Genomic DNA, 25,549 nt, shown 5'->3' with positions numbered 1-25,549 from the left:
GTGTGAAAATAGTAATTTTTCACACCATATTAGGTACCCTTGTAGTACGCAAGGATTTGACTTTATTCACTGGGCAATTTTCACAAATGACAAACACATTATAAATAAATGTATGGAATCTTTCACCTATTCAGACACAAGAATCCTTTATAAAAATTGGTTTATGACTCAGTGCGATTTTTCTTGAAGGAGTAGATTTACAGTTCTAAATATTATCTCTTCAGTTGATTAGCTTGACTTCCTGTCAATCTGTTTGACAGACAAATTTTACATGGCTATTGTTGGAAAATGTAGAATATATTTTTAATTTTAAATAGTCAGACTGCTTACATATTCATATAACTGTTTCATTTTTCTAGATCATTCAAAGATCTAGGGGATTTGTGACTGATGTTTGATTTAATAATTCTTAAATGAAATTGATTTGTGTTTAAGGCACGTTTACCAACATCAAAACACACATGCACACAATGCAACAACCATGGCAACAACAGTAACAGCAAGATTACCCTTACTTCCATTAATGAAATCACAATATATATATTTTTAAGATGGGATCTTGCTGTGTTGCCCAGGCTGGAGTGCAGTGGTGCCATCATGACTCACTGCAGCTTCAAACTCCAGGGCTAAAGTGGTCCTCTTGCTTCGGCCTCCCAAGTAGCTGGGACCAAAGTTGCACACCACTATGCCTGGCTAATTGAAATTTATTTATTTATTTATTCATTTAGTTAGTTAGTTAGTTAGTAGAGACAAGGTCTCCCTATGTTGCCCAGGCTGCTGTTGCACTTCTGGCTTCAAGTCATTTTCTTCCCTTGGGATCCCCAACAAAATATTTTTAACCAAAATAGAAAGATAGTGGTGATTTTGGGAGTCTTGTGGCAAGACAGTTTTGAAAGGTACTAGGAAAACTTACAGTAAAAACAGTGTCTTACTGTTGTTTTTAGTATACAAGCAAGCATCTAATATAGACACTGAACACATTATTATAGATATCTGCTTTTCCTTTCTGAGGCATTTCTTTTACATAGTAGTCCATGCTCTCTCTATTTTTTTTTTTGGTCAGAAGAGAAGCTTTTTGCTTAGTGATTCTGTGTTTGAACTTTGTTCTTCATAAATAGTGTCCATCAGTTGAGATAAGCCAGATTTTCTGGCAGATATTTGCGTTTTTAAAGAAGGGTTTTCAATGATTGGCGTCTTCTATGGTGTGTTGTCCAAATTTGTGAAATTGAGTAAGAAATATATATATTTTTAACTTTATATTCCTCTAGCAGGGAGCAAGTGAATTATCTCATGTCTAAAAATGCCTCAGTAGAGCTTTATTGGTAGATCTATGAAAGTCTTACTCTGACTTGTAGAACTAGATATCTAATTTAAGTTACAGTGTTCTAATATTTTAAAAATTAGAAATTTGTAAGAAACACCTTATTTTGACATATTGAAAATTGCCAGCCACCTCTGACCATCCATGAAATGTAAGCTTTATAATGAGTGTGAGGACCAAACAGTACCTCCCATCTATAGGTAGTGCTGCCTGGAATGTCCTCTCTGCTCCATTTTCTCTTCTCTCGATTTTATTAAAATTGGGGCAAGGAGTGCTGAGTACCAGGATGGCAAGGACTACTGAGAGCTATGATTTTATTAAAATTGACAGAAGAGGAAATGGGGCAGAGAAGGCATTATTTGTTCAGTTTGATTGGTGATTGGTTGTTGGTTGTCTTCCAGATAAGTTGTCATTTTTATTTCAGTTTCATCAGGCTGTACCAGTCGGCACGTTCTGAAATATTAAAAGTGAAAATGAAAATCTATGAATCATCTTTTTTTGCTAAAACTCATACACATAGTCTTGGATCTAGAAGATAATCATATCTCGAAGGAGTTATGCTGCAGCCCTTAACTAGCTGGAAGATTTATGTTAGCAGATCACCTTTCTAATGGTCATATTACTTAACTTATGGCAAATATGTTTAGAATAGTAAAATGACTAACAGAAATTATTTTTACTTGTGAAAGGATGTATTTGAAATTATTTCTTTAGCTACTGAAATATTTCTGCTTACTTATTTTCTGTTTAGCAATGAATTCAAGTGATGTTAAGGCATATCGGTTGTATGTGATATATGGCAAAATATAATATTGAAACCATTAAAATAAATATTTAGATTTATTGAACTTCCCTTTACCTTTAGAATTTCCTTTAAAGGTTTCAAAGGCCAGGATATTGTGTAAAGAGCAAAAGAGCAAGTTTTTGTTTTGTTTTGTTTTGTATTGTTATTTGCCAGTTATCATACAGGCTGGCAAGGAATGCTGAGACCTACTTTGCAGTTCTTTGACCTACTGGATTGCCTACATAACTAGCTACAGAAGTAGCTCAAAGATAGAGGATGGCTGGTGCATTTGTTGTTTGGCATAGTTGGTAAGGATGTACAAGGATGTTTGGGGCCCATGACAGACAGTCTTTCCTGACAATCTGACCTTTGCCCATACACATTCTTGGTTGAACTCAAGTTTTCATATGAGTATACCACCCCATCAGCAATTCAGATTAGATATGCTGTCAGGTGCTGAGGAAAAATTCATTCAGTTTATCTCATACAACACTTGATGAGGACAATTATCAACAGAATGAGGCCAACCTGCAGTATTCACCTCAACCATGTACCCTAGGATTCTGGACTCAACAAATTGAGTAAAGTCCCAGAGAGTACTAGTAGATATTACTTCAGATAATCATTTAGCTCCCTTCCTTATGGGAAGTATGGATTGTTCCATCTGAGCAGTGGTATTAATTCATACATATCTTGGTCAGCCAGCATGTAGTTTAGGCCAGTATGTTATGCATTATGACTTATGCAAAGGAGTTTTAAGCTGACCTGCTGATTTTCCAGAGTTTGCACAGCCCCGTTGACTGTGGTAACTAAAGTTAAGGATAGATTTCTGACCATTTGCTCTATGGCATGAATTCCACTCTCAGGGAAAAGTACTTGCACTGCTATGTGGAACGAGAAGCCTGCATGTCCTCTGGGTAGTTTAGCCTAGATGAGGCACATGTTGTCTTCAATACCTAAACAGTCCAATTATGTGCCAGGCTTCCTTTTGGTAGGTGGGGGCTGCAGGGTAAGTAATTTTTCCTTTATTGTCTCAGGGCAGTCAGCATTGCTCCTGAGAATTTGACCTCGATGGCTAGTCCCTATATCTCATCAGGATTAATGAACCACCCCTGGACCCTCATGTGAGTCAGCATCTCTTCCAAAGCCATTGCCAAGGGAGAAAGGCTTGTTCCACATCTCAGCATTGATGCAAACAGCAGGAGAATTCAGATACTCCCATGGCTGCTCAGTAAATCTGTTTTGGAATCTGAAAATAAACTGATCTTAATTTTCTGGTACCCAAGGGATTGAGAAAGAGACAGTAGCAATATCCAGGATGGCATACCAGGTGTCATTAGTTTGTGCAGTTGATTCAGTCATGGTCACAATGTCTGGAACACCCAGAGCAACAGGGACAACAACTGAATTCAGTTGGTGAGAATCCACTGTAGGCTGCCAGCTCTCGTTAGTGTCAGTATCTAAAAGAACCATACAAGTTTGGATTGCCCACCTTGACCTTTCTTCCTGAAGTCTTCCCCGTGGGTGGAAAGACTTTGGCTGCATCTCTGGGCCCTTTATCTTTAAAGGATAGCAAATCAGGGTACAAAGGTACAAGGTTATGTAATGGAGGCAATGAAGGAGTAATTTATTCTAAGGTTGCCACTCAGATTCTTAGTTCCTCTAGTAGAGGGGGATTGATTTCTATGGAGGAATCTGACTCTATAGAGGCACTTCTGGTTTTAATCAGACTGCTTTGCTTTCAACCAGCTACCTGCTTCAGGGCTCCCATAGCTCAATTTCTGGCGCCAGTTTTTTGGGTGCTGATCCCATCTATGTTTGCTTAGGGAATCCTTGTTTTAATAGTCATAGTGACATTGCCTTTTGGCTTTCCAAAAAGTCATTGTCTATCTCAGCACACTGCTCGCTCTACCTTTTTTTTTGTTCTTTTGTTTAGGTGAGAACCTGGATTTCATAGAGAATGCAAGGAGTAACACAGTTTTAGAGGAAATGACTAAGTAAGCTGATTGGCTTACCACAACTTCATAGGTGATAAAAGTAGATAAGACTTAGTGATGAAAGCAAGACAATTTTTTAAAGCACAGCAAACAGCAGGAGTATCAGCATAGTAGTACCAGTTTTCTTTCCGATAAGTTCAGTGGAGAGAAGTGATGGCCCTTCATGGTGGTTACGCTTGCATGAGTTGTGTGGCAGCTGAGGAGCCCAGAGCTAAGGGCTCAGTACTTTTTGTAGCAGCTAGCAGGCAAGACTGACACCATTGGCAGGGAGTGAGCAGTTGTACTGAAGTCCCTGTAGTTACCTTGACCTGTGCCACTAGCTATATAGAAAGGGCTCAGGGACAGAAGATACTTAGACCTTGTAGTTTTGTCTGCTTCTTGAGGCTGTGCTGCGAACACTTGGCTCTCCTGATATATTATTATCAATATGAAACACCTAAAATATTATAAGAATAGGTATTTTTCAAATAATGTGCGTGAAATAGTATAGTAATACTGTATTTGAGTTCTGCTTTCAGAGTTAATAAAACACTTGTATAATTTATGTCGCGAAGTCATCCTGACTACTTGGTGAAGTAGGCCAGGAAAGTTGATCATCTCCATTTTTCAGAAAAGAAAACTGATGCTCAGAGAGGGTAAGTGGCACATGGCAGATTATATGTGAAAGTTGTGCAACCAGGCATTGAACCTCATCTGTTTTCTTTTACTATCCTAAATCAAGTGCGCTTGAATGAGTAGAAAGTGATGATTTGTAGGTTATGGATAATATTTACATATCTGAATATTTCAGTAAAATTGTTACTCTCTTGAAACTTCAAAATCCTAAGCTAACAGTTTGCTTAGGAAATACATTGGTGTTAAAATTTAGTTCAGTTTATGTGTGGCATGTTACGTAATTTGAATATAAGTCTGAATTAAGATTTTAATGGTATTAGTATCATATAGGAAAAGAGTGGAAAAGAATGCTATTTGAGAGGATTTTTTAAAAACATTGTTATTTTTGTTTAATTTTCATGTCATAAGTCCCTGGTGGTATGAACTGACATCTTACAATTTGATAAGTTATATTTAAAGCACAATTGAGAGAAAAAGTTGATATTTATTTGCATCTTTCGAGTTAAAAGAACTAAAGATTCATTCTAACTCTGAGTGGTATGAACAGTAAGCAGTAGGATACTACTAAGTAGAAGGTCATAGTAGTCAGGCTAGTGTTAGGTCAGACTTTCCATTATTAATCCTTCTTTTGGTATTTATAACTTTTGGTTGAAAATTCTGAGGAACAATTTGTATACAAATTTTCAGCCTGGGTTGGACAAATATGACCCACTTATAGGCCTCATTAAACATTTGGATTAATGTTAAGGGCTTTTAAGATGAAGGCAAATTTTATGTTTTAGAATATGTTTTCAAAGTATTTGTTCTTTTGGGACAAACAGCTTTAAGTTATTTTATTCATTCCTTCTGGGGCTGCTTTATTTTTAGTATTAAACTCAGAATAGCTACCAAGCTCAAGTGATAAACTTTAAAAACCTATAGATTGTAATCATTATGAATCAAAACAGCGTTTAATCTCAAGAAGCTGTTGGATGTGAATAAAGAATTTGTGTATTAATTGATTAAAAAGTTAAACTTATCTCCAGGTTTCAATGATATTTTTAAAAAGAGAGGAGGGTCATTATTTTGTGGCTACTTAATTATTTAATTTGTATTGCCATATAGGCAAATGTTAAGCATGCAACATCTTGAATAATTCTTTCCTATACTTTGAGTAATTTTATTTTGAAAAATGCTTGCACTTTATTTGAAACACATGAAACAGAAGTATTTTAATGAAAATATTACTGCAACATTAAGTTTTCTGTTCTTGAAGATGTATAAAAAATACCCCATTTTATCTTCCTGACATGATCAGAGTTGCTGTCAAAATCCACTGTGAAAACTTGTCATTTAGTGAATATTAAAGCATTCATCTGGGAACATGTTGTCAGTTTTCAGTCAGTTGCAACAAACAACAGACTTTTAGAGACTCCTCTAAATTTCAGCATGCCTCCATCTTCTTAAATCTATACCTCTGATATTTTCTCACACAACAAGTAAACCAACCTAAACTAGCAGAGAGGTGGAATTTTTTGCCAGTATTTTTCTTTAATGCTTTTGGATGACTTAAGCTTTAATAAAATGAAGATTTATTAAGAGTATACTGTTTTATGGACTTCTAGAATAAAAATACAGTTTTACTAAATAAAATTGAACAGAATTAATCAGATATTATAGAGAAGACATGCTTCTCTGTGTATTTAGAGGATACTCTTTAAAGTCCCTTATAACTCTGAATTTAAAAATCTGTGACTCATTCTGGTCCTAGATCTTTTTTTTTGCATTCTTATAAATTCAAATATATCTGTAATTAAGTAATTGTTAATGGAATTACAAATTGAGAAACTTAGTATCTTTTCCTAGGAATGGTTTGTTTCTTTTTTATTTTTACCTTTATTAGGAGAGTGGCCCTGGAAGAGAAGGATGATAATTTTTTTTGTTTTATTTCCAACAAACATAATTTGTTATAATCTTATTAGAATCTTGGCTTTTCTAGACCAGTAGAAGGATTTTGCTATGCTTCCTATTAGATAAACAGTAAAGAGGTGGTCATGAGTTTTATATAGTATTTTGTTTAGTGCGTTTGCTTTTATTTCATACTTTGATGTATTCATATTATTTATATATTTTTTAGAGTGTTTTGAAACAAGTAGTAACATCAACACTTAAGTTTACAAAATATTTTTTTTTCTAACTCGGTAGATCCAACAGGGAAACTCACACATCAAGGGGTCCTAGGCCTTTACTCCCGCTGGGTCCTGGCAGAAGTGAAATGCTCTTTTCACTATGTGGCTATTATAAACTGTGCTGTCCTGAACGTTTTTGTGTGTCTTTGTGCACATGTTAGAGTTTTTTTGGAGTATATACTAGGAGAAGAATTGGTGGGTTGTAGGTACGTTGTCCTTCAAATATTTCTGCCTGTAGTATATGTGAGTTCCAGCTGTTCCATATCCTTGTTTTATTTTGACAGAATTTAATTTTTTTAGCCTATCTGATGAGTATGAAGTGGTATCCTGTTGTTTAATTTGCATCTCCCTGATTTGTGATGAGATTGAGAATATTTTCATATGCTCTTCTACAAATTACTTGTTAATGTCTTTTGCCAGTTAAAAAAATTAGGTTGACTTTCGCATATTGATTTTTTTCATAAATCCTAGATATGAATTCTAAGTTAACTAACTTACATTGTATGTTAGTTAACATACAATATGTACAACTATGCATTGTACAACTATGCATTGTACATATTCTTTTTATTGATCTGTGACTTTTCTTTGTACTTTTTAAATTACCTCTCTTGATGAACAGATATTTCTAATTTTAACGTAATTGAATTTGTTAGTCGTTTTTTTATAGTTTGTAATACTTGCCCTGAAGTGTATTTTTCTTTACCTAGATGTTGTGAAGAAATACTTGTCTATTTTCTTCAAAAAGTTGTAAAGTTCTACTTTTCATATTTAGTTCTTTAATCTGCTCTGTATAGTACAAGGTGGTAATCCTTTGTTTCTGTGTGTATACATGTGTGTATGTATTTATTGATTCAAAATAATTGATAACCAGCTATCCTGATACCATTGATTGAATAGTCTATACTTCATCCACTTGCTTGTAATGCCACTTGTCGCAAAGGTTTTTTCCTGCATAGTAGTTCCGGTGTTCTCCCTGTCTTTTCCTGCTTCAATTGCACTTTCAATAAGCTTGGATCTCTATTTAGGAAAGGCCCTTTACCTTGGTAAGGGTTTTCAAAAATTTCTTGGCTATTTCTGGCCCCCTTTTTTCATATTTTAGAATTAATTTTTTATATGTACAAATACACATACGTACTTTTTTCAGGAAGTTGTTCATTTTATCTATGTTTTCAGATTTACTGATGTAAAATTTATTTTTTTATATTCTTCCTTTCTTCCCCCCACATTTCTTATTTGGCTGGATTTGTAGTTATGCTGCTCTGTAATTTTTTATTTATTTTTGCTTTCTCCCTTTTTTTTTAATTGATCAGTCTCACCATAGATTTGTCTATTTTTGTCAATTTTTTTTTTAAAGAACCAGCTTTTGGTTTTGTTGAATCTGTCTTTGTTTTCTATTTTCTCTATTTCTGCTGTTTGCTTTTTAATTTATTGGTGTTATGTGGAAATTGATTAGATATGGGTGAGATAGGGTTGAATGAAAGATTACTCCAAGGTTTCTTTGGTAGGGACCAGGTAGATAGTGGTATTTACCAGCTGAAGTGGAAATAGTTGGAGGCAATTTGAGGGGAAGAGGTGTAGTACTTCTCAGCAAATGCAAAAGAACTGAAATCATAATAAACAGTCTCTTAGATCACAGTCCAGTCAAATTAGAATTCAAGATTAAGAAACACACTCAAAACCACAACTACCTGGAAATTGAACAGCCTGCTCCTGAATGACTCCTGGGTAAATAATGAAATTAAGGCAGAAATAAAGAAGTTCTTTGAAACTAATGAGAACAGAGACAACATGTGAGAATCTCTGGGACTCAGCTAAAGCAGTGTTAAGAATGAAATTTATAGCAATAAGTGCCCACATCAAAAAGCTAGAAAGATCTCAAATTGACAACCTAACATGACAACTAAGAGAACTAGATAACCAAGAGCAAACAAACCCCAAAGCTAGCAGAAGACAAGAAATAACCAAGATCAGAGCAGAACTGAAGAAGACAGAGACATGAAAAACCCTTCAAAAAATCAATAAATCCAGGAGCTGTTTTTTTGTTTTGTTTTGTTTTTTTTTTTTGAAAAAACTAATAAAATAGACCGGTAGCTAAACTAATAAAGAAGAAAAGAGAGAAGAATCAAATAGACACAATCAGAAATAATAAGGGGAATATCACCACTGACCCCACAGAAATACAACCAACCATCAGAGAATACTGTAAACACCTCTATGCACATAAACTAGAAAATCTAGAAGAAATGGGTAAGTTGTTGGATGCACACATCCTCCCAAGACTGAACCAGGAAGCAGTTAATCCCTAAATAGACCAATAATGAGTTCTGAAATTGAGGCAGTAATATAAATAGCCTACTAACCAAAAAAAGCCCAGGACCAGACAGTTGAAATCTATGAGAGGTACAAAAAGGAGCTGGTACCATTTCTACTGAAACTATTCCAAACAATTGAAAAGGAGGGACTCTTCCCTAACTCATTTTACGAGGCCAGCATCATCCTGATACCAAAACCTGGCATAAATAAAACAAAAAAAGAAAACTTCAGGCCAATATGCCCGATGAACATCAATGCAAAAGTCCTCAGTGAAATACTGGCAAACCGAATCCAGCAGCACATCAAAAAGCTTATCCACCATGATCAAGTTGGCTTCATCCCTGGGATGCAAGATTGGTTCAACATATGCAAATCAATAAATGTAACCTATAACATAAACAGAACTAAAGACAAAAACCACATGATTATCTTAATAGATGCAGAAAAGGCCTTTGATAAAATTCAGTATCCCTTCATGTTAAAAACTCTCAATCAACTAGGTATTGAAGGAACATACCTCAAAATAAGAGCCATATATGACAAATCCATATATGACAAGCCATATATGACAGCCAATATCATATTGGATGGGCAAAAGCTGAAGCATTCCCCTGGAAAACTGGCACAAGGCAAGGAAGCCCTCTCTCACCACTCCTATTCAACATAGTATTGGAAGTTCTGGCCACGGCAATCAGGCAAGAGAAGGAAATAAAGCGTATTCAAATAGGAAGACAGGAAGTCAAATTATCTTTGTTTGCAGATGACATGATTCTATATCTAGAAAACCCCATAGTCTCAGCCCAAAAGCTTCTTAAGCTGATAACCAACTTCAGCAAAGTTTCAGAATACAAAATCACTTTTGGATACTGAGTTTTATGAACTTTATTGGAAATCTGGATGGAGATGTTTAGGAGAGAGGTTGAACTTGAGATGAAGACTCTATTTTTTATTTTTAAGTTAAATTTGTTTATTTATTTTTTGTCTTCTGGAATTTCTAGCTTTTTGCATTTTCTTTTTCTTTCTTTTTTTTTAAAGTTCGGGGCACATGGCAGATTTCTTATATAGGTAAACTTGTTTCATGGGGGTTTGTTGTATACATTATTTTGTCACCTGGGTATTATGCCTAGTACCCATTAGCTATTTTTTGTGATTCTCTCCCTCCTGCCACCCTTCACCCTCCAATAGGCCCCAGTGTCTGTTGTTTCCCTCTATGTTTCCATGTGTTCTCATCATTTAGGTCCCACTTATAGGGGAGAACATGTGGTATTTGGTTTTCTGTTCCTGAATCAGTTTTCTAAGGTGAGTGGCCTCCAACTCCATCCATATTCCCACAAAGGACATAATCTCCTTCTTTTTTATGACTGCATGGTATTCCATGGTGTATATTTACCACATTTTCTTTATCCAGTCTACCAATAATGGCCGTTTAGGTTGATTCTGTGTCTTCACTGTTGTGAATAGTGCTGCAGGGAACATACAGGTGCATGTGTCTTTATGATAGAACAATTTATATTCCTTTGGGTATATAACCAGTAATGGGATTGCTGGGTTGAATGGTATTTTTGTTTTTAGGTTTGAGGAATGGCCACACTGTTTTCCACAGTCGTTGAACTAATTTACACTCCACCAACAGTGTATAAGTGTTCCTTTTTCTCCACAACCTTGCCAGCACCTGTTATTTTTTGACTTTTTAATAATAGCCTTTTGACTTTTTAATAATAGCCACTTTGGTGTGAGACGAAGATATTGATATTTGATATTGACAGTGGAGAGCAGTTGGAAGAAGGGGGAAGACAAAAGGAGTTTTTTTTGGGAAGCTTTAGTGGGAAGCTTTTCTGGCTTGTCACCATCTGTGTTTCTATTTTATTAAAAAAATTCTGAATTGCTAGGGCACTTGGGCATATATATACAATAACTGACATATAAGTACCTTTCAGTAGACTAAAAAAAAACAGGGAGTTGTCACCTTTGCCTAGGGCCTAGCACAGCTGAAACATTTTAAATGCATTTGTGGAATCAACCCTTGACTCTCCACAAGAGTATACATACTGTTTTGTCATGTACACATGATTTAAATGGAATGTATTATGGATGCTCATTCTAGAGGATTCTAGAAAATTACCATTTAACCATATATCCCCCATTGCCTTGAACTGTTTAATGTAAATAGAGAGCAAAGATTGACTTTTTAAATCAAATTTTAATTTGTCTTTGAAATTTAACCTGAATATGGGCCAGGCACGGTGGCTCATGCCTGTGATCCCAGCACTTTGGGAGGCCGAGGTGGCTGGATCACCTGAGGTCAGGAGTTTGAGACCAGCCTGGCCAACATGGTGAAACCCCATCTCCACTAAAACAAATATACAAAATTGGCCAGGTGTGGTGGTGCACATCTGTAATCCCAGCTACTTGGGAGGCTGAGGCAGGAGCATCGCTTGAACCTGGGAGGCGGAAGTTGCAGTGAGCTGAGATTGCGCCACTGCACTCCAGCCTTGGTGAGTGAGACTCCATCTCAAAAAGAAATTTAACCCGAATATGCACTACTATTTTAAATGTATTATGATTTATATTAATTATAATTTAATAAATAGACATTTATTAATGTATTTAAGGAAGATAAGTAATGTTCTTCCAATGGTCTGAGATATTTCTTTTAATAAAATATATCTTCTGTTATTGTTCCTGCTACCAGAAGACATTTTTCTTCTCAGATTTCGGTCTTAGTATGATGATTAAGATAAAGTTAATAATTTATTAATTGAAAGTGAGTCAGACTCTTATCCATTACTATATTCTAGGAAAATTGGAAAGTTTAATGTTATTAATTCTAAAGCTTAATGCTTCTGAGAAGCTCAAAGGGCATTATTGCTTATAGACCAATGTCTACAAAGCTGTATTTAAAAGTCAGGAAAGGGTTATCACAAGCTTATTTAGTGCAGCAACCAAGTAAAAGATGCACGAAAACAGAGTTCTCAGGTGACTTCTTGATGTTTCTGTAAATTATCTGTCTGGCTTTGGAATAAGCACTTATTTGTGGAAAATGTATTATTTATAGTTTGGAGTAAATGTTCTTAGAAAAGTTACCCAGTTTGATGCTTTGTCGAGAGCTGGATTTAAATTTAAATCTTGGTTCCCCACTTGCTAGCTGTGTGACGTATCTGTTAGGAATGGATTTAGCTTTAAGTAATAACAGTGGCAAAACTACAAAGGGGTTTATTTTTCTCACATAATGAGAAATCTTTTTCAGTGACAGTAATTATAGTAATGTTCAGCGATGCCAGGGCTGGAATCTCTGTGATTCTTTGACCTTTTTCTCATAAAAAAAACCTGGCTGCTTTAGCTTGAGGCATCATATCCACATGGTGGGCTGGGAGAAAGGAGGGAAGGGCAAAGGCAGCTTTTATCAGGACAAGATAATTTTGCTTATGTCTTTGGCCAAATCTAGGTTATGTGGTTAAGTCGAGCTGAAAGACTGGCTGGCAGATGAGTAATTAGCTTTTTAGGGTCTGAGGTAGAGGCATGCAAGGAAGAGTTTGGGAATGGACGTGGGGTTGGTTAGTCTACAGAGTCTGCCACAGTGACTGTGAGTGCCACTGGTAACCTGAATAAGCCTCACTTTTCTCTTGGGTATAGTAATAGAACCACTGGTGGTGGGACTTGGACTTTTTATGTACCACTGAATCTAGCATCTAACACAAGGCCTGGCAGATGTATTTGTTTGGTGAACTAATACATGAAGATTATTATGAGAATTATATGAGGTATATAAGGTACTTGGCCCGGTACTTGGCACATAGTAGTATATAAATGGTATCTACTTTAGTGTTCAAGCTATGTAGAAATATAAATTTCTATAATGTAATTATATTTGTTTTATTAGTCACTTACTGTATAATATTGAAGTTTCATTAGTTTCTTGACAGTTAACGTTTCTAATAAAGAATAGTTTTTGACTGGTGTGGTCTTTGCCTACTATGTAGATGCAGTGACAAAGATAGAGAAATAATTAATGTATGTGAATACCAATATGATAAGATACTGTGAAGTTTCTTAATAAAGCACTTTTCTTTGAAAATGTGGATTGGATATAATTGCTTTTTTAAGAAATTTTTTATCGAAGTGCAACAAACAAATAGTACATTACATATTTAAGTGTACAGCTCAGCAATTTCTTTTCAAACTTGTTTTCAACATTTAGTTCATCATCTTCAGAATTAGCTCCCCTGCTTAACTCATTAGCTGTATGATCTATCCAAGCAGCAAGAAGATGGACATGCCATGGCAATCCTCTTCCCATTTTCCCTAGTCACTCAGGGCTGAACAGCAGGGTTAGGCTCAGGTGGGGGTAGGGGTGGGGAGCACAAGGGCTACTTTCCCCTGGTACGATATGGCATCTGAAGCTCGATGGGAGAACAGAGCTGGTGAGACTTGAGGGAAAGGTCCAGGGCCTGTATTCAGTCAGAGTCACTGATGGAAGAGGAGGAGGAATGCTTGCCATGCTTGTGGTGCTTGTGCATCTTTTTATGAGCTTTCTTCATTTCCTTCTGCATCTTCTCGTCCACTATCACTCCTAGTCCGAACATGCCAGGAGCCAAGGGATTCACAGGAGGCGTCCCAGGGGCAGGCGGTGGGTATGGAGGAGGGTAGGGACCCGAGGATTGGCATCCTGGATACCCTGGCTGTGGCACAGGATGAGGGGGCCCACCTGGGGGGAAAGCTGGATTGCCCTGGGAGAGGAAGAAAGGGGCCTTGGGGAAAGGGTGGATTGATAGGTGGTGGGTGGGCAGGATTGGAACCTCCAGGGTACCCTATGTTGGGGGGATACGGATTTGGCCCTGGCTGGCCAGCATTGGGATTCTACATGTTTAGGTGTGTCCTCCAGCCTTTCCACCATCTCCTGGGCTTGATGCATTCTCCTCAGCTCAATACATTTTTAGAAGGGAACCCCCATGTGACCACACACTAGGTGAAAATGTAGGACATTAAGAGCACCGTGGAAGCTTTCCTTGGGCTTCCTTCCCTTGATCCTGGTTACTAGTCCGGTGGCCAGGAGGTGATAAATCCTGATGGGGCCTGTGTATCCTATGAGGTAGAAGCGTCTGTATTGTCTTCAGGTGAAGGAGGAGTGGGCCTCTTCTGCAGGCCCAGAGAGTTTAAGGTGATCTGGGGTTTCAAGATTTTCAAGCCTGTCGACCCACGTGTCCTTATGTAAAGTCTCAGTCTTGGTTCTTCCGAGACAGGATCCTGTGCTTGGAATAGCAGATTTGCCAGGATTGAGTATTCAGTGTTAAGTATTCAGGGTTTTTTGGCAATTGGTTGCCCTGATAATTAAATCCTTGGCCTGATTCTCAGCTCTTTCTGCTTTCTAACTGTGAGGAAGATGAGAATCTCTTTCCGTTCTCCACAGAGGCTTTTTAACCTTTCACATGTCACCTCAAATGATTCTCAGTTTTTAATTCCCTCTCCCCACAATTTGTCGGTAGCCCCCAGCAAAAGCTGATTCTATAGTCCTTATAATTACTACTTCCTGTCAGCCTTTCAGATGCCTGAGATATTTCACTTCCCAATAAATTTCCTACAGTTGGTATCCTGTCCCACTTCGTGGTTGGTGAAAGTTTTAATAATTGCACTACTGCTTATGCGAGGGGCTATCCATACTTCCACCTACCATCAGTAATGGGACTCCTCATTGCCAACCAGTGATGGAGCTGCAAATTCACATGTTTGAGTCTGCTTTCTGGTCCACTTTAGTAGCAGCTGACATTTAGCTGAATTCTCCAGGAAAGATTCAGAGATGGAGATCTGCATATATGGTGTTTATTGTATAATGCTTTTGGGAAGAGCACCATGAAGGAAGCAAGACTGGATAGAAGAACCTGAACTGCAATATGGTTGCAGTAGAGGTTGCAGCCAGTCCCCTGGGGGCATTCTGCATCTAGAACAGCCCTTCAGGAGGTGGTGTAGACCTTTGTTCAGTCACCTTGACCAGTCATTGGATGCAGCTGCTTAGAGAGAGACACAGGTGCGAGCCATCACTCCCTGCAGCTTGGGGAATGAATGCCTTAGTCCTGGAGGGTGATCTGCACAGCACACCATAGTATCCACTGCAGAAGCTTAGATACTGATTTTCAGATTTTCTTTGTTTTCTAGTGCACACATTTAATTAATTAGTTAATTGTGTGGTTTAACTCCTCTATACTGTACTTTTTTTTTTTATATTGCTTGTTCTGTTTGCTGCTGGAATTGTTTTTATCCCCTTTTAGTACTATTCGTTTTTGCTTTATATATTCTGGCTATGTTATTCAAATGTGGGATTGTTACGTCTTGCTGACGTGTATCTATTATTTTTATGAAATATTCCTCTTTATTTCTAATTCTTTTGGTCTTAAAAGCTACTTTGTCTAATATAAAGTTACGCCAGACTTTTTTTGGCCAGTGTCCACATAGTGTTTCTTTTTCATCTTTCAAAAAATGTTTTTATGTTCTGATATGTAAGACATGTCTTACAAGCAACTTAGAATTAAAAAAAAAGTTAGTTGGATAATTTTTGTTTTTCAATTGGAGCTTTTTGTTCATTCAGTGTCATACTAATATATTTGGATTTGAATCTGTCATTTTATTTGTTTTCTATTGTTCCATCTGCTCTGTGTCCTATTTTGCCTCCTTTCTTGCTCTCCTTAAGATTACTTGAATTTTTTTGCTACCTCTTGCCCCATTACCCTGCTCTTTGTGCATTCATTCATTCTATTGGTGAACACTAGAGACTTCAATGCATCTTTGACTTATTAAAACCAATATTTAATTAGGACTTTTATTGTTTTGTGGACAGTGCATTTTTTTCTTTTATAGATTTCAGATTTCTGAGAAATTCTCTATTTTCATCTAATTTATAGAACATATTAATCATAATTGTTTTAGTTTCTGATTATTCTAAAATCTGGTTCATATATGGGCCTATTTCTGTTCTCCTTATTTTGGTTTCCATATCCAATTTCTTGGCCAGCTTGCATTTTCTTCTAACTGTATACCAGATACGTGTATGAAAACTTGTTGAGGCTTTAAATGGTACCACTATCTCCAGAGAAGATTCAATATTTTTTATTATGAGTATATCCCCTTTAGGTGCAGGCTGGTCTGTCTTCAGAGGTCTTGACTGAATGATGAGGGTGTTTACACAGACCTCTGCTCTTTGGTGCTTTCTTTTCTTCTTTTTCTTTTCTTTTCTTTTTTTTTTTTTTTGGAGATGGGGTCTTGCTCTGTTGCCCAGGCTAGAGTGCAGTGGCATGATCTTGGCTAACTGCAACCTCTGCCACCTGGCTTCAAGTGATTCTCCTGCCTTAGCCTCCTGAGTAGCTGGGACTACAGGCATGTGCTACCAAACCCGGCTAATTTTTGTATTTTTAGTAGAGATGGGGTTTCACCATATTGGCCAGGCTGGTCTCAAACTCCTGACCTCAGATGATCTGCCTGCTTCGGCCTCCCAGAGTGTTGGGATTACAGGCATGAGCCACTGTGCCAGGCCCTTTGGTGCTTTCTATACTGCAGTTTTGTCTCCCTAGCACTGAGTCTGCCAGAATCTTGGCTTTGCTTTTTATCCTGTTAGCAATGCTTTTGCTTTGGTTTCTTGGATTATTTGAGAGATTACAGACTTAATGGGTGCCCACTCTGTGGAGATTATGTGTTTATTCATGTTGGCTTATTGAGATTTATAGGATTTTAGGTAGAGAGTGATTTTTGTGGTACATAATGTGTGGAGTATATTTTCATTATATGTAATTGCTTAATTTCTACTTATGTTTTTTTTAAGTGGAAGAGGGTGCTGTTTTTGTGTGTTGTGTTGACGAGGGGATAACAGAAGCATAAATTAATGAGTCCCACCAGAATTTACTCCATAGGTCATATCTAAATTTATACAGTGGTTGGCTGCAAAGTATTTCAGTTTTATTTTAGGATACACTGAATGGGTCTGTATTCTGTTCTGTCTCTTAGAATTGTTTTATTAGTTTCATTTGAAAAGCCAGGAGTATATAGTGGTTTTTTTTTTAATATATAAAATGTTATGTACTGTGCCTGTTTTTGTAAATAAAGTATTATTGGCACATAGTCACATATGTCCCTTTATATATTTTTATGGCTGCTTTGCCATTAGAGTTGAACAGTTGGAACAGAGAGCATTTGATGCCTGTGAAGCTTAAAATACTTACTGTCTGACCCTTTACCGAAGGGTTGCTAATTCCTGCTTTAGATAGCAAACTAAAGTGATTCAGTTCTTTTTATAGAATCCATCATTAATATTCTAAGGAATTGGCTGTAGCTGAAGGAATATATCTTCTCTCCTTTCCTTTTGTTCTTATATAATTTTTATGCTTTTTTGCTCCCATTTTCTTCTCTTTCTGGAGCCTCACCCTGTTGATAGTCTTTTAGGAAAATCCAGGTGACACCAAGACACACTTGGAGTTTTTGCACCAGAGATTTGTAAGTACAGAGGAGGAGGCATGTCTTCCAACATAGTGACCATAAACAAGAAACACTTGAAGGTCACAGTCAAGCTTTATTTAAAAATATAGCATATATCAAGATTGGTTTGAGAATTGGGGAACCCTTTGTTCAGCAAAGGCTTTTAATAAACTGTGTGGCAATCACAAAGAGCACTGTAGTTTGGATTTAGCACCAAGCTAAAGTTTCGTGTCTTAGGACAGTTTATTACAATCATTCATCTCAGGGCATCTAGTCTGCTGACTCTTTTTGGCTTTACCTAAAAAGTCAGAGGTACTTCAGCCACGTCTATTTCCAAACCAGAAATAACTCAGACGTAGCCTCAGCAGCACTAGAGATCCACATTAGTTACACTGGCTTAGGATTTAAATGTTCACAGGCATCAATCATCATATTAATGTTTCAGTGCTGTTGTAGGTGTTGTCAGGAGTATTAAAAAAAAAAAAAAAAAAGTGACCCAGCCTTTCTTCACAAGGAGGATTGGAGAGGGCTGGTTTGGCGCTTTCCTCACTTTAGCAATCCCCTGTCAATCATTGAGTAACTTGCCCAAAATCCTGTGTGGAAACTCATTACTGTTGAAGGTGTTATTTTTGGATGGAAGCAAATGATTGTAGCACCTCTAATGCTGTATGCACAGCCTCTCAGGCAGGTGGTGTTCCATGTCCATGTTCTCCCTTCCAGTTCACTGGGGAGTGTTACCAGAAATCACAGTGGCTACGCTGGTGCTGCTTTTCCCAGAATCTCTCTGTGTTAGTCTGTTCTGAAAAAAGTCTAATGGAATCACAGTTTCACGTGACTGGGGAGGCCTCACAATTCATGGTGGGAGGTGAAAGGCACGTTTTACATGGCAGCAGACGAGAGAATGAGAGCCAAGCGAAAAGGGAAACCCTTTATAAAACCATCTCACTACCATGAGAGTAACATGGGAGAATCTGCCCCCATGATTCAGTTATTTTCCACTGGGTCCCTCGCACAACACATGGGAATTATGGGAGCTATAACTCAAGGTGAGATTTGGGTGGGGACACAGCCAAACCATATAACTCTCCCTTATCCCAAATGACTCTAGGGTCAGGGATGGGAAGGCTGGAGAAAAAAATGGAAACAATAATACATTGGGAAAACACCTTTCTACCACTTCTTTTTTTTCAGGCTAGAATTGACATATTTGAATTACAAATGTTTTGGAGTAAAATAAAATACTATGACGTTTTCATGAGTTCTCACATGGCGTTTATAACCATCCTTCCCCGCTGCCAGTAATTTCTAAAGTCTGTTAATCTTTGTGATTGGGATGTATTTATATAAAATTGAAGAGGGTGAAATAGATGATACGTCACAAGCCTTCAGATGGAGTGTCACATTAGTTACAGTTCATGTTGGCTTAGGGCTGCATTTCTCAAGCCTGGTGCTTGAAACTATATCTTCCTGGAGCATCAGTTCCACTGAAAATTTTTTTAAAGAAAAATCTTTTGTATAATGAAGAGGAACATAAAAACAACCCATCTTTACAAGAAAAAGTAGATTTTGAATGAATTTCTTACTTACATGGACTTGCTTCTGGTTGCACCCCCAGGTACAGGAATAGACTTTATCTTCATTGCTCATGGAAAAGTTTGAGAAGCAATACATTAAGACAAACACACAAGTACTCTGTTACTTTAATGTCTAGGAGAAGTAGAGATTTCTGTCTGTGGGGTCATTGGTATCTATTCCAGAGAAGGGAAGCTGATTCTGTTGTGACTCAGACAATCTTACTGAATTTTGGAGAATAAAGCCCCTTTTCATCCAGTGAGGACTATGAGAAGTAACATCATGTGTTTGAAAACACTTTCTAGTCAGTAAAAACAGCAGTCATGACAGAAATAATAAAACTAACAAAAGAATGAACCTCACCCCCACATCTAAAGCAGGGGCTGCTAATAATGAGAGCTCAGAAAAAGAGCCATTGGTTTGACCTGTGGCCTAGAAAGTGACAGAGATTGAATTCATTTTTTTTTTTTTTTTTGGTTTCCTTCCTTCCTTCCTTCCTGTTTTCTTTTGTAAAATATTTTTTCATAGATCCTTTTTGGAAAAGTAGTATAGTAGTCTTTGTATTTTGAGGATACAATGGAAAACTTTAGAGATGAGAGCGGCCAGTTGCAGGGGCTCATGCCCATATCCCAGCACTTTGGGAGCCTGATGTGGAAGGATGACTTGAGGCCAGGAGTTTGAGACTGGCCTGGGCAACATAGCGAGATCCTGTCTCTACAAAAAAATTTCTTAAAAATTAGCTGGGCATGTTGGCATGTGCCTGTGAGCCCAGCTACCCGGGAGGCTGGAGCAGGAGGATCTCTGGAGCCCAGGAGTCAGAGGCTGCAATGAGCCGTGATTGCACCACTGCACTGCAGCCCGTGCGACAGAGTAAGAGTCTGATACAAAAGAATAATACAAAAATAAAAAATAAATATGAGAGCAAGTCATAACACTTATTTTTTGCTGTGCTGTAATGTTGTTACATTACCTAAAATGGCATATATTGAGATGCTTGATTTCTTTTTGTTTTTAAAGTTTAATAGGTTAGATCTGTATTTGTTATTTTAAAAATGAAAACTCAGGGCCCGGCGCGGTGGCTTACGCCTGTAATCCCAACCCTGTGGGAGGCCGAGGCAGGTGGATCACGAGGTCAGGAGATGGAGACCATCCTGGCTAACACGGTGAAACCCTGTCTCTACTAAAAATATAAAAAAATTATCCGAGCGAGGTGATGGGCGCCTGTAGTCCCAGCTACTCGGGAGGCTGAGGCAGGAGAATGGTGTGAACCCGGGGGGCGGAGCCTGCAGTGAGCCGAGATCGCGCCACTGCACTCCAGCCTGGGTGACAGCGAGACTCCATCTCGAAAAAAAAAAAAGAAACTCAGGTATTTCATTTACAGATATTGGCTGAAATAACTATTCCAAACATTGCAATTTGAGGAATAAAACACATTTCATATAGATTTGTAACTAATGTGTGACTTGAGATCTGTTTTTTAAAAAAAAGGAATGGGGAGATATTCAAGAGACATCCGCGTGTGCCTGGGAGAGATGTTTGTGCTGCCTCCCAATTTTCCTTCTTCTTTTAAAAGGTAACATGTAATAACACCAATATTAACAACAACTAAAATGCCCCAGGAATAGTCCAGGCCCTTGCTACTGATGCTGCTCCCCTTCCTGCCTTCCTTCTTCTCCTACTTCCACTAAGTAATCATTCAGTGTCTGTGAATAAAAACCCCATTGCTTATTTTTGTTTGGATCCAATTTATACTCAGAAAGGCACTGAGCATGAGCTGCTTCTTTCATGTTCTTTGCCTGAGTCTAAAACAGCTTTATTAGTGGGGCCAAAAACAGCAGCAGTTTTCACAGGCATTGCCAAGTGCGCATCACTTTCAATGATACATCTGAATGCAAAGAACTAAACTGAAAATAGAGTGAACCTCCACTCCTATTAAATGAAAATACTGTGCCAGTCTCAAACCTAACTGTACATGATAATCATCTCTGTACCTTTTTATTTATTTCTAAATACAGAAATGTAGGTCCTACTTCAGACTTATCTAATCATAATCAGGGGTGGAGGTGTTGAGTGGCCCAAGCAGTTATATTTAAAACAAAAAAAGCTCCATGGATGATTCTGATAGCCAAGCAGGGGTGTGAACTACTTGTTCATAGTATGCACTCAGGATTACTTGGCCCAAAATAATTAGGTTTGTATAACTGTATTTGCTCTGGGAGAAACAGATTTAATGTGTAATTAATAAATGAAAAGTATTTACTCATGACATACACTGCACACACATTTTTATTTTTTTGCTTTCTCATACACATCCTAAGGTACAGTCTCAGATTTGAGTTAATCCTTTTGCCTATTTAATAATGGTATGTGGAGTCTATTATTAGGTTCGCAAAGCTACAGAGTAAGAGCGAATAAAAAGATAAGTAAAAAAGCAGCTTACTGTAGCTTTTTTTCCCTTTAAAGTCAGTTTAAAATTTTTTTTTTAATGTTAGGAATATGAAACAAGTTTTTAGAAAGAGGAAAGTACCGCTTCTCTTCCATTGTGTTACAGTGGGTTTAGGGGGAAAGAGGAGGGAAAGAAGAAAGTAAAATTTTAAGGATTTAGTAAGGATGATATATTATTTATTGTCTTATTTCATCAGTATGGGATTTGGGGTTTGCTTAAACAAACAAAAGTAGTACCTTGTGTAATATTTTTGAAGACATCCACATTTTTGTGTTTTTGAGTTCTATTAATATGGCCTACTGGCTTTTGCAGTTTAAGTTAAAAAAAAAAACACTGTAACTTTAGTTTCAGAATTAAGTCTCAGAATTAAGTAATAAGGCAGAATCAAAATAATTAGGTAACAGAGACTTTGAATTAAGTACATTCATTAGGGAGTGAGTTACAGTAATAACCACAACACTGATTTCAGTAAAAATCAGTGAATATGGGAAGTGATTGGCTGATATGTGCTCATTTCGTTTTTGGGTCAGTGGTCCCTTGATTAAAGATTCTGTTTTATGTGCTACAAGCCTTTGTATTTAGAACTGTTAACGTATCAATATGTAGTAAGGAAGAAGATAAAATTGAACCAGCAGGTGTCAGCAAGAACCAAAATAAAAACTATTAATCCTGATTATCTCAACCTTTATTTTATTACTTTTTAGTGATGCTGCAGTGTAAAACAACTTTAAAATGATATTTTAGTGACACATGCCTGCATTCTAATGTAGATTCTTTCTCAGTATATTGCCCTATTGGGAAATGATCAGATATTTTAGAGAATATGTCTGAAATATGGCAACAGCTCCAAAAAGATTTAAAGAAAAAGACAAGTGCTGTGAACTTTTTCTCATTTCAGTGCCTTGAAAAATTTTTTTACATAAATTATCCTATATCAAAAAGCTTATATTTAACAGTTTTAATATTTCTATGGTTATATGTTATGCATTTTTCAGTATTCCATTCCTATTGATTAGTTAATAACCATAGGCATTTTATAGAAATAAGAGTAGCAATTCATAAACAACTGTCCTCATAGTGGGCTTAATTTTCTGATGAAAATATGGCATTTATTTATATGCTTTCAGCATACAATTTAAGATTTCATTTTAAGTCCATTCTAATTCAGTGAATAGTCAGGGGAAGGTAATGTCTGCTTTTCCAAAGAATTGAAAGGTTCATTACATTTCTCAATTTGTCACAATTTTTATTAAAATCCTATTACTTGTTTCTTCTTTCTCACTTGATGAATTGGTGAAAATACAAATTCAGTAGGCAAATATGATATCCAGTATTTTTGATAATCTTATTAGAGTAGTAAGCAATAAAATAATGAGTGACAGGAACATCGCTGAGACCACAAAGAAGGTATGTGGTAATCCAGGCCAGTCTGAAATACTTTCATTCTCTATGTTTTTTATTTCTTGTTATACCAAATAAAGACCTGCTATTTTAGATTTATCCTTAACTTATTAAATCTAATACTACCCAGAAATTTGATTCCTAGGTATTTACCAGAGTGTAGAGTGTATTGAAAACTTATGTGTGGACCGGTATGCAAATATTTATAATGGCTTTATTCATAATTATCCTGAAATGGAAACAATGCAGACCCCCCTCAGTTGGAGAATGAATATTGAGATACGTCCATTCAATGGAGTAGTACTCAGCCATAAAAATGAACAAACTGTGTAACCTTGATGAATCTGAAATGCACCATGCTAAGTGAAAGAAGTCACATTCAAAAGGCTTCATTTATATGATATCCTAGAAAAGATAAAACTATAGGGACAGAATACAGATTAGTAGTTGCCAATGATTGGAGGAAGGTTTGACACTGAAAGGACACAGGGGACTTGTATGGGCTAATGGAAGTGTTCTATATTTTGATTCTAGTGATTGATTTCATTACTGAGTTTGTCAAACTTCTAGAAATTGTACATTAAAATGGCAATTTAATTGTATATAAGTTATACCTTAATTTAAAAAGTTCTAAAAATAAATGTTAAAAAGGGACATAGACTGAAAAATTAAAATGAAATAAAGATAATGTTAATATAGTTTTTCTTTTCCCAGACATCCTAATAGAATCCTTAGAACACTTTAACTTCATTTATCTCTCTATTTATCTGTTGGTTGTCATGTATTTCAATTTTAGATACATTTCTAACATGGCAATCACTTTTATCTGTGGTTTCTTGTAGATGTTTAATTAAATTTGCCCTGTTGCCATGCTCTTCATTTAACATTTCTTCCTATATCTTTATCCTTCTATCTGAGGTCATTTTGATTCTGCCTATTCTCTTTGCTATTTTGTGTTCATGTAGTCTTACTTGCTTGAGTGCCTGGCTATTTTTCATGATGTATTGGATATAGTATGTGCAAAATTGTTTGTACAAATAATCTGGAGTGTAAGATGGTATCCTCCTTGAGATGATTTTTACTTTTTGTCTAGGTAGCTGGGGGCAGTAGCTATCAGAAATCACTTTAATTTTAGGGTTTGAATAAATGTATGAAGTATAATGTGTTTTGTTTGTTTATTTTGGGACGGGGTCTTCCCCTGTCACCCAATCTGAAATGCAGTGGTACGACTGGTGCTGCAACCTTGACCTCCCAAGCTCATGCAGTACTCCCACCTCAGCCTCCTGAGGAGCTGGGACCACAGGCACCTGCTACCACGCCCAGTTAATTATTTTTATTTTTTGTAGAGACCGTGTCTCCCTATGTTGCCCAGGCTGGTAATGCATTTATTAATTAGCTTGATTGAGCTATTGCACAACATGTGCATATTTCAGAATATGTTTGTATGATAAATATATTCAGCTTTTGTCAATTAAGATAATTTTAGTATTTGAGATAATTTAATGCCATGAGAAGGCTTGTTTATGATGTTTAAGGCTTTCGAAGTCCTTAGCCAAATCATGGGGATGTTCACTGTAGTCCCTTTTTGAACTCTAGACTACAATTTCTGTTTCTGTGTTTCCAAGAGACTGTAAGAAATGCCATACAGCCTCTTAGCATCTCAACTGCATTTCCACAGTTTGCATAACAGTCAGTGGAAAAAACATGCTTAGATGTTGGGTTCGCTTTTCTTGGCTTCCTTCAGCCCTCAGATACTCTGGACCGCTAATATGTCTCTATTTCATTAGCTCTATGATGCATTAAAGCATATATGTGTATATACATATACACACACATGCACATATGTATATATGTACACATATATGTATACACACATATGTAATATACATGTATATGACACATATGTATGTGTATATATGTATACTTTTTTTTTTTTGGTAAAACTGTCCTCAGAAGGAGCGCTTGTCTGAACTATTTTGCCACTATGAAAGCAAAGACTGCCTATACTCTTTTTCATACCCATACACACATACAAATGTGCTTTTCTTAAAAACAGTGTTAAGATAATTTGTACATTTTATTATGCAAAGTGATGTTTTTGATTTAATAGATTACAAATTCTTATTAGAATAACTCAGCAAATATTTATTTACTATATGTTTATCCCTGTTCCAAGCACTGTAGGGATAAAGTGATACATAAAAGGATTTCCTAACCTTATTTGGCTTATATTTTGGCAAGGTAGATAGCTTCAACAAATAACTATGCAATTAACTAAATGTAATTTTGATAATGATAAGAATAATATCCTTTGAGTACGTATAACATGGAAATTTGTTTTTGAGTCTTAGTTTTTCATTTCACATTATATTTCATACATTTTAAAATATCACTAAAACATTTAATTTTTCTTTCTTTTTTTTTTTTTTTTTTAAAGATAAAATTGAAAAAAAGTTTATTTCCTGTGGCCTA

At 36.6% G+C, this 25,549-nt stretch overlaps 1 protein-coding gene and 1 pseudogene across 1 annotated transcript in view; one reads left to right on the top strand and one right to left on the bottom strand.

Annotated features, from left to right (window-relative positions):
- Positions 1-25,549, top strand: part of NEK7 (NIMA related kinase 7) — a 157,441-nt gene that overhangs the window by 27,146 nt on the left and 104,746 nt on the right. The window lies entirely within an intron of this gene.
- Positions 13,656-14,064, bottom strand: LOC112128816 (proline-rich protein 13-like; annotated as a pseudogene).

This window comes from Pongo abelii, chromosome 1 (genome assembly GCF_028885655.2).
Source record: "Pongo abelii isolate AG06213 chromosome 1, NHGRI_mPonAbe1-v2.0_pri, whole genome shotgun sequence".
Lineage (NCBI taxonomy): Eukaryota > Metazoa > Chordata > Mammalia > Primates > Hominidae > Pongo > Pongo abelii.
The sequence above is the reverse complement of the archived record's forward strand: the minus strand, read 5'-3'. Positions and strand labels throughout refer to the sequence as shown.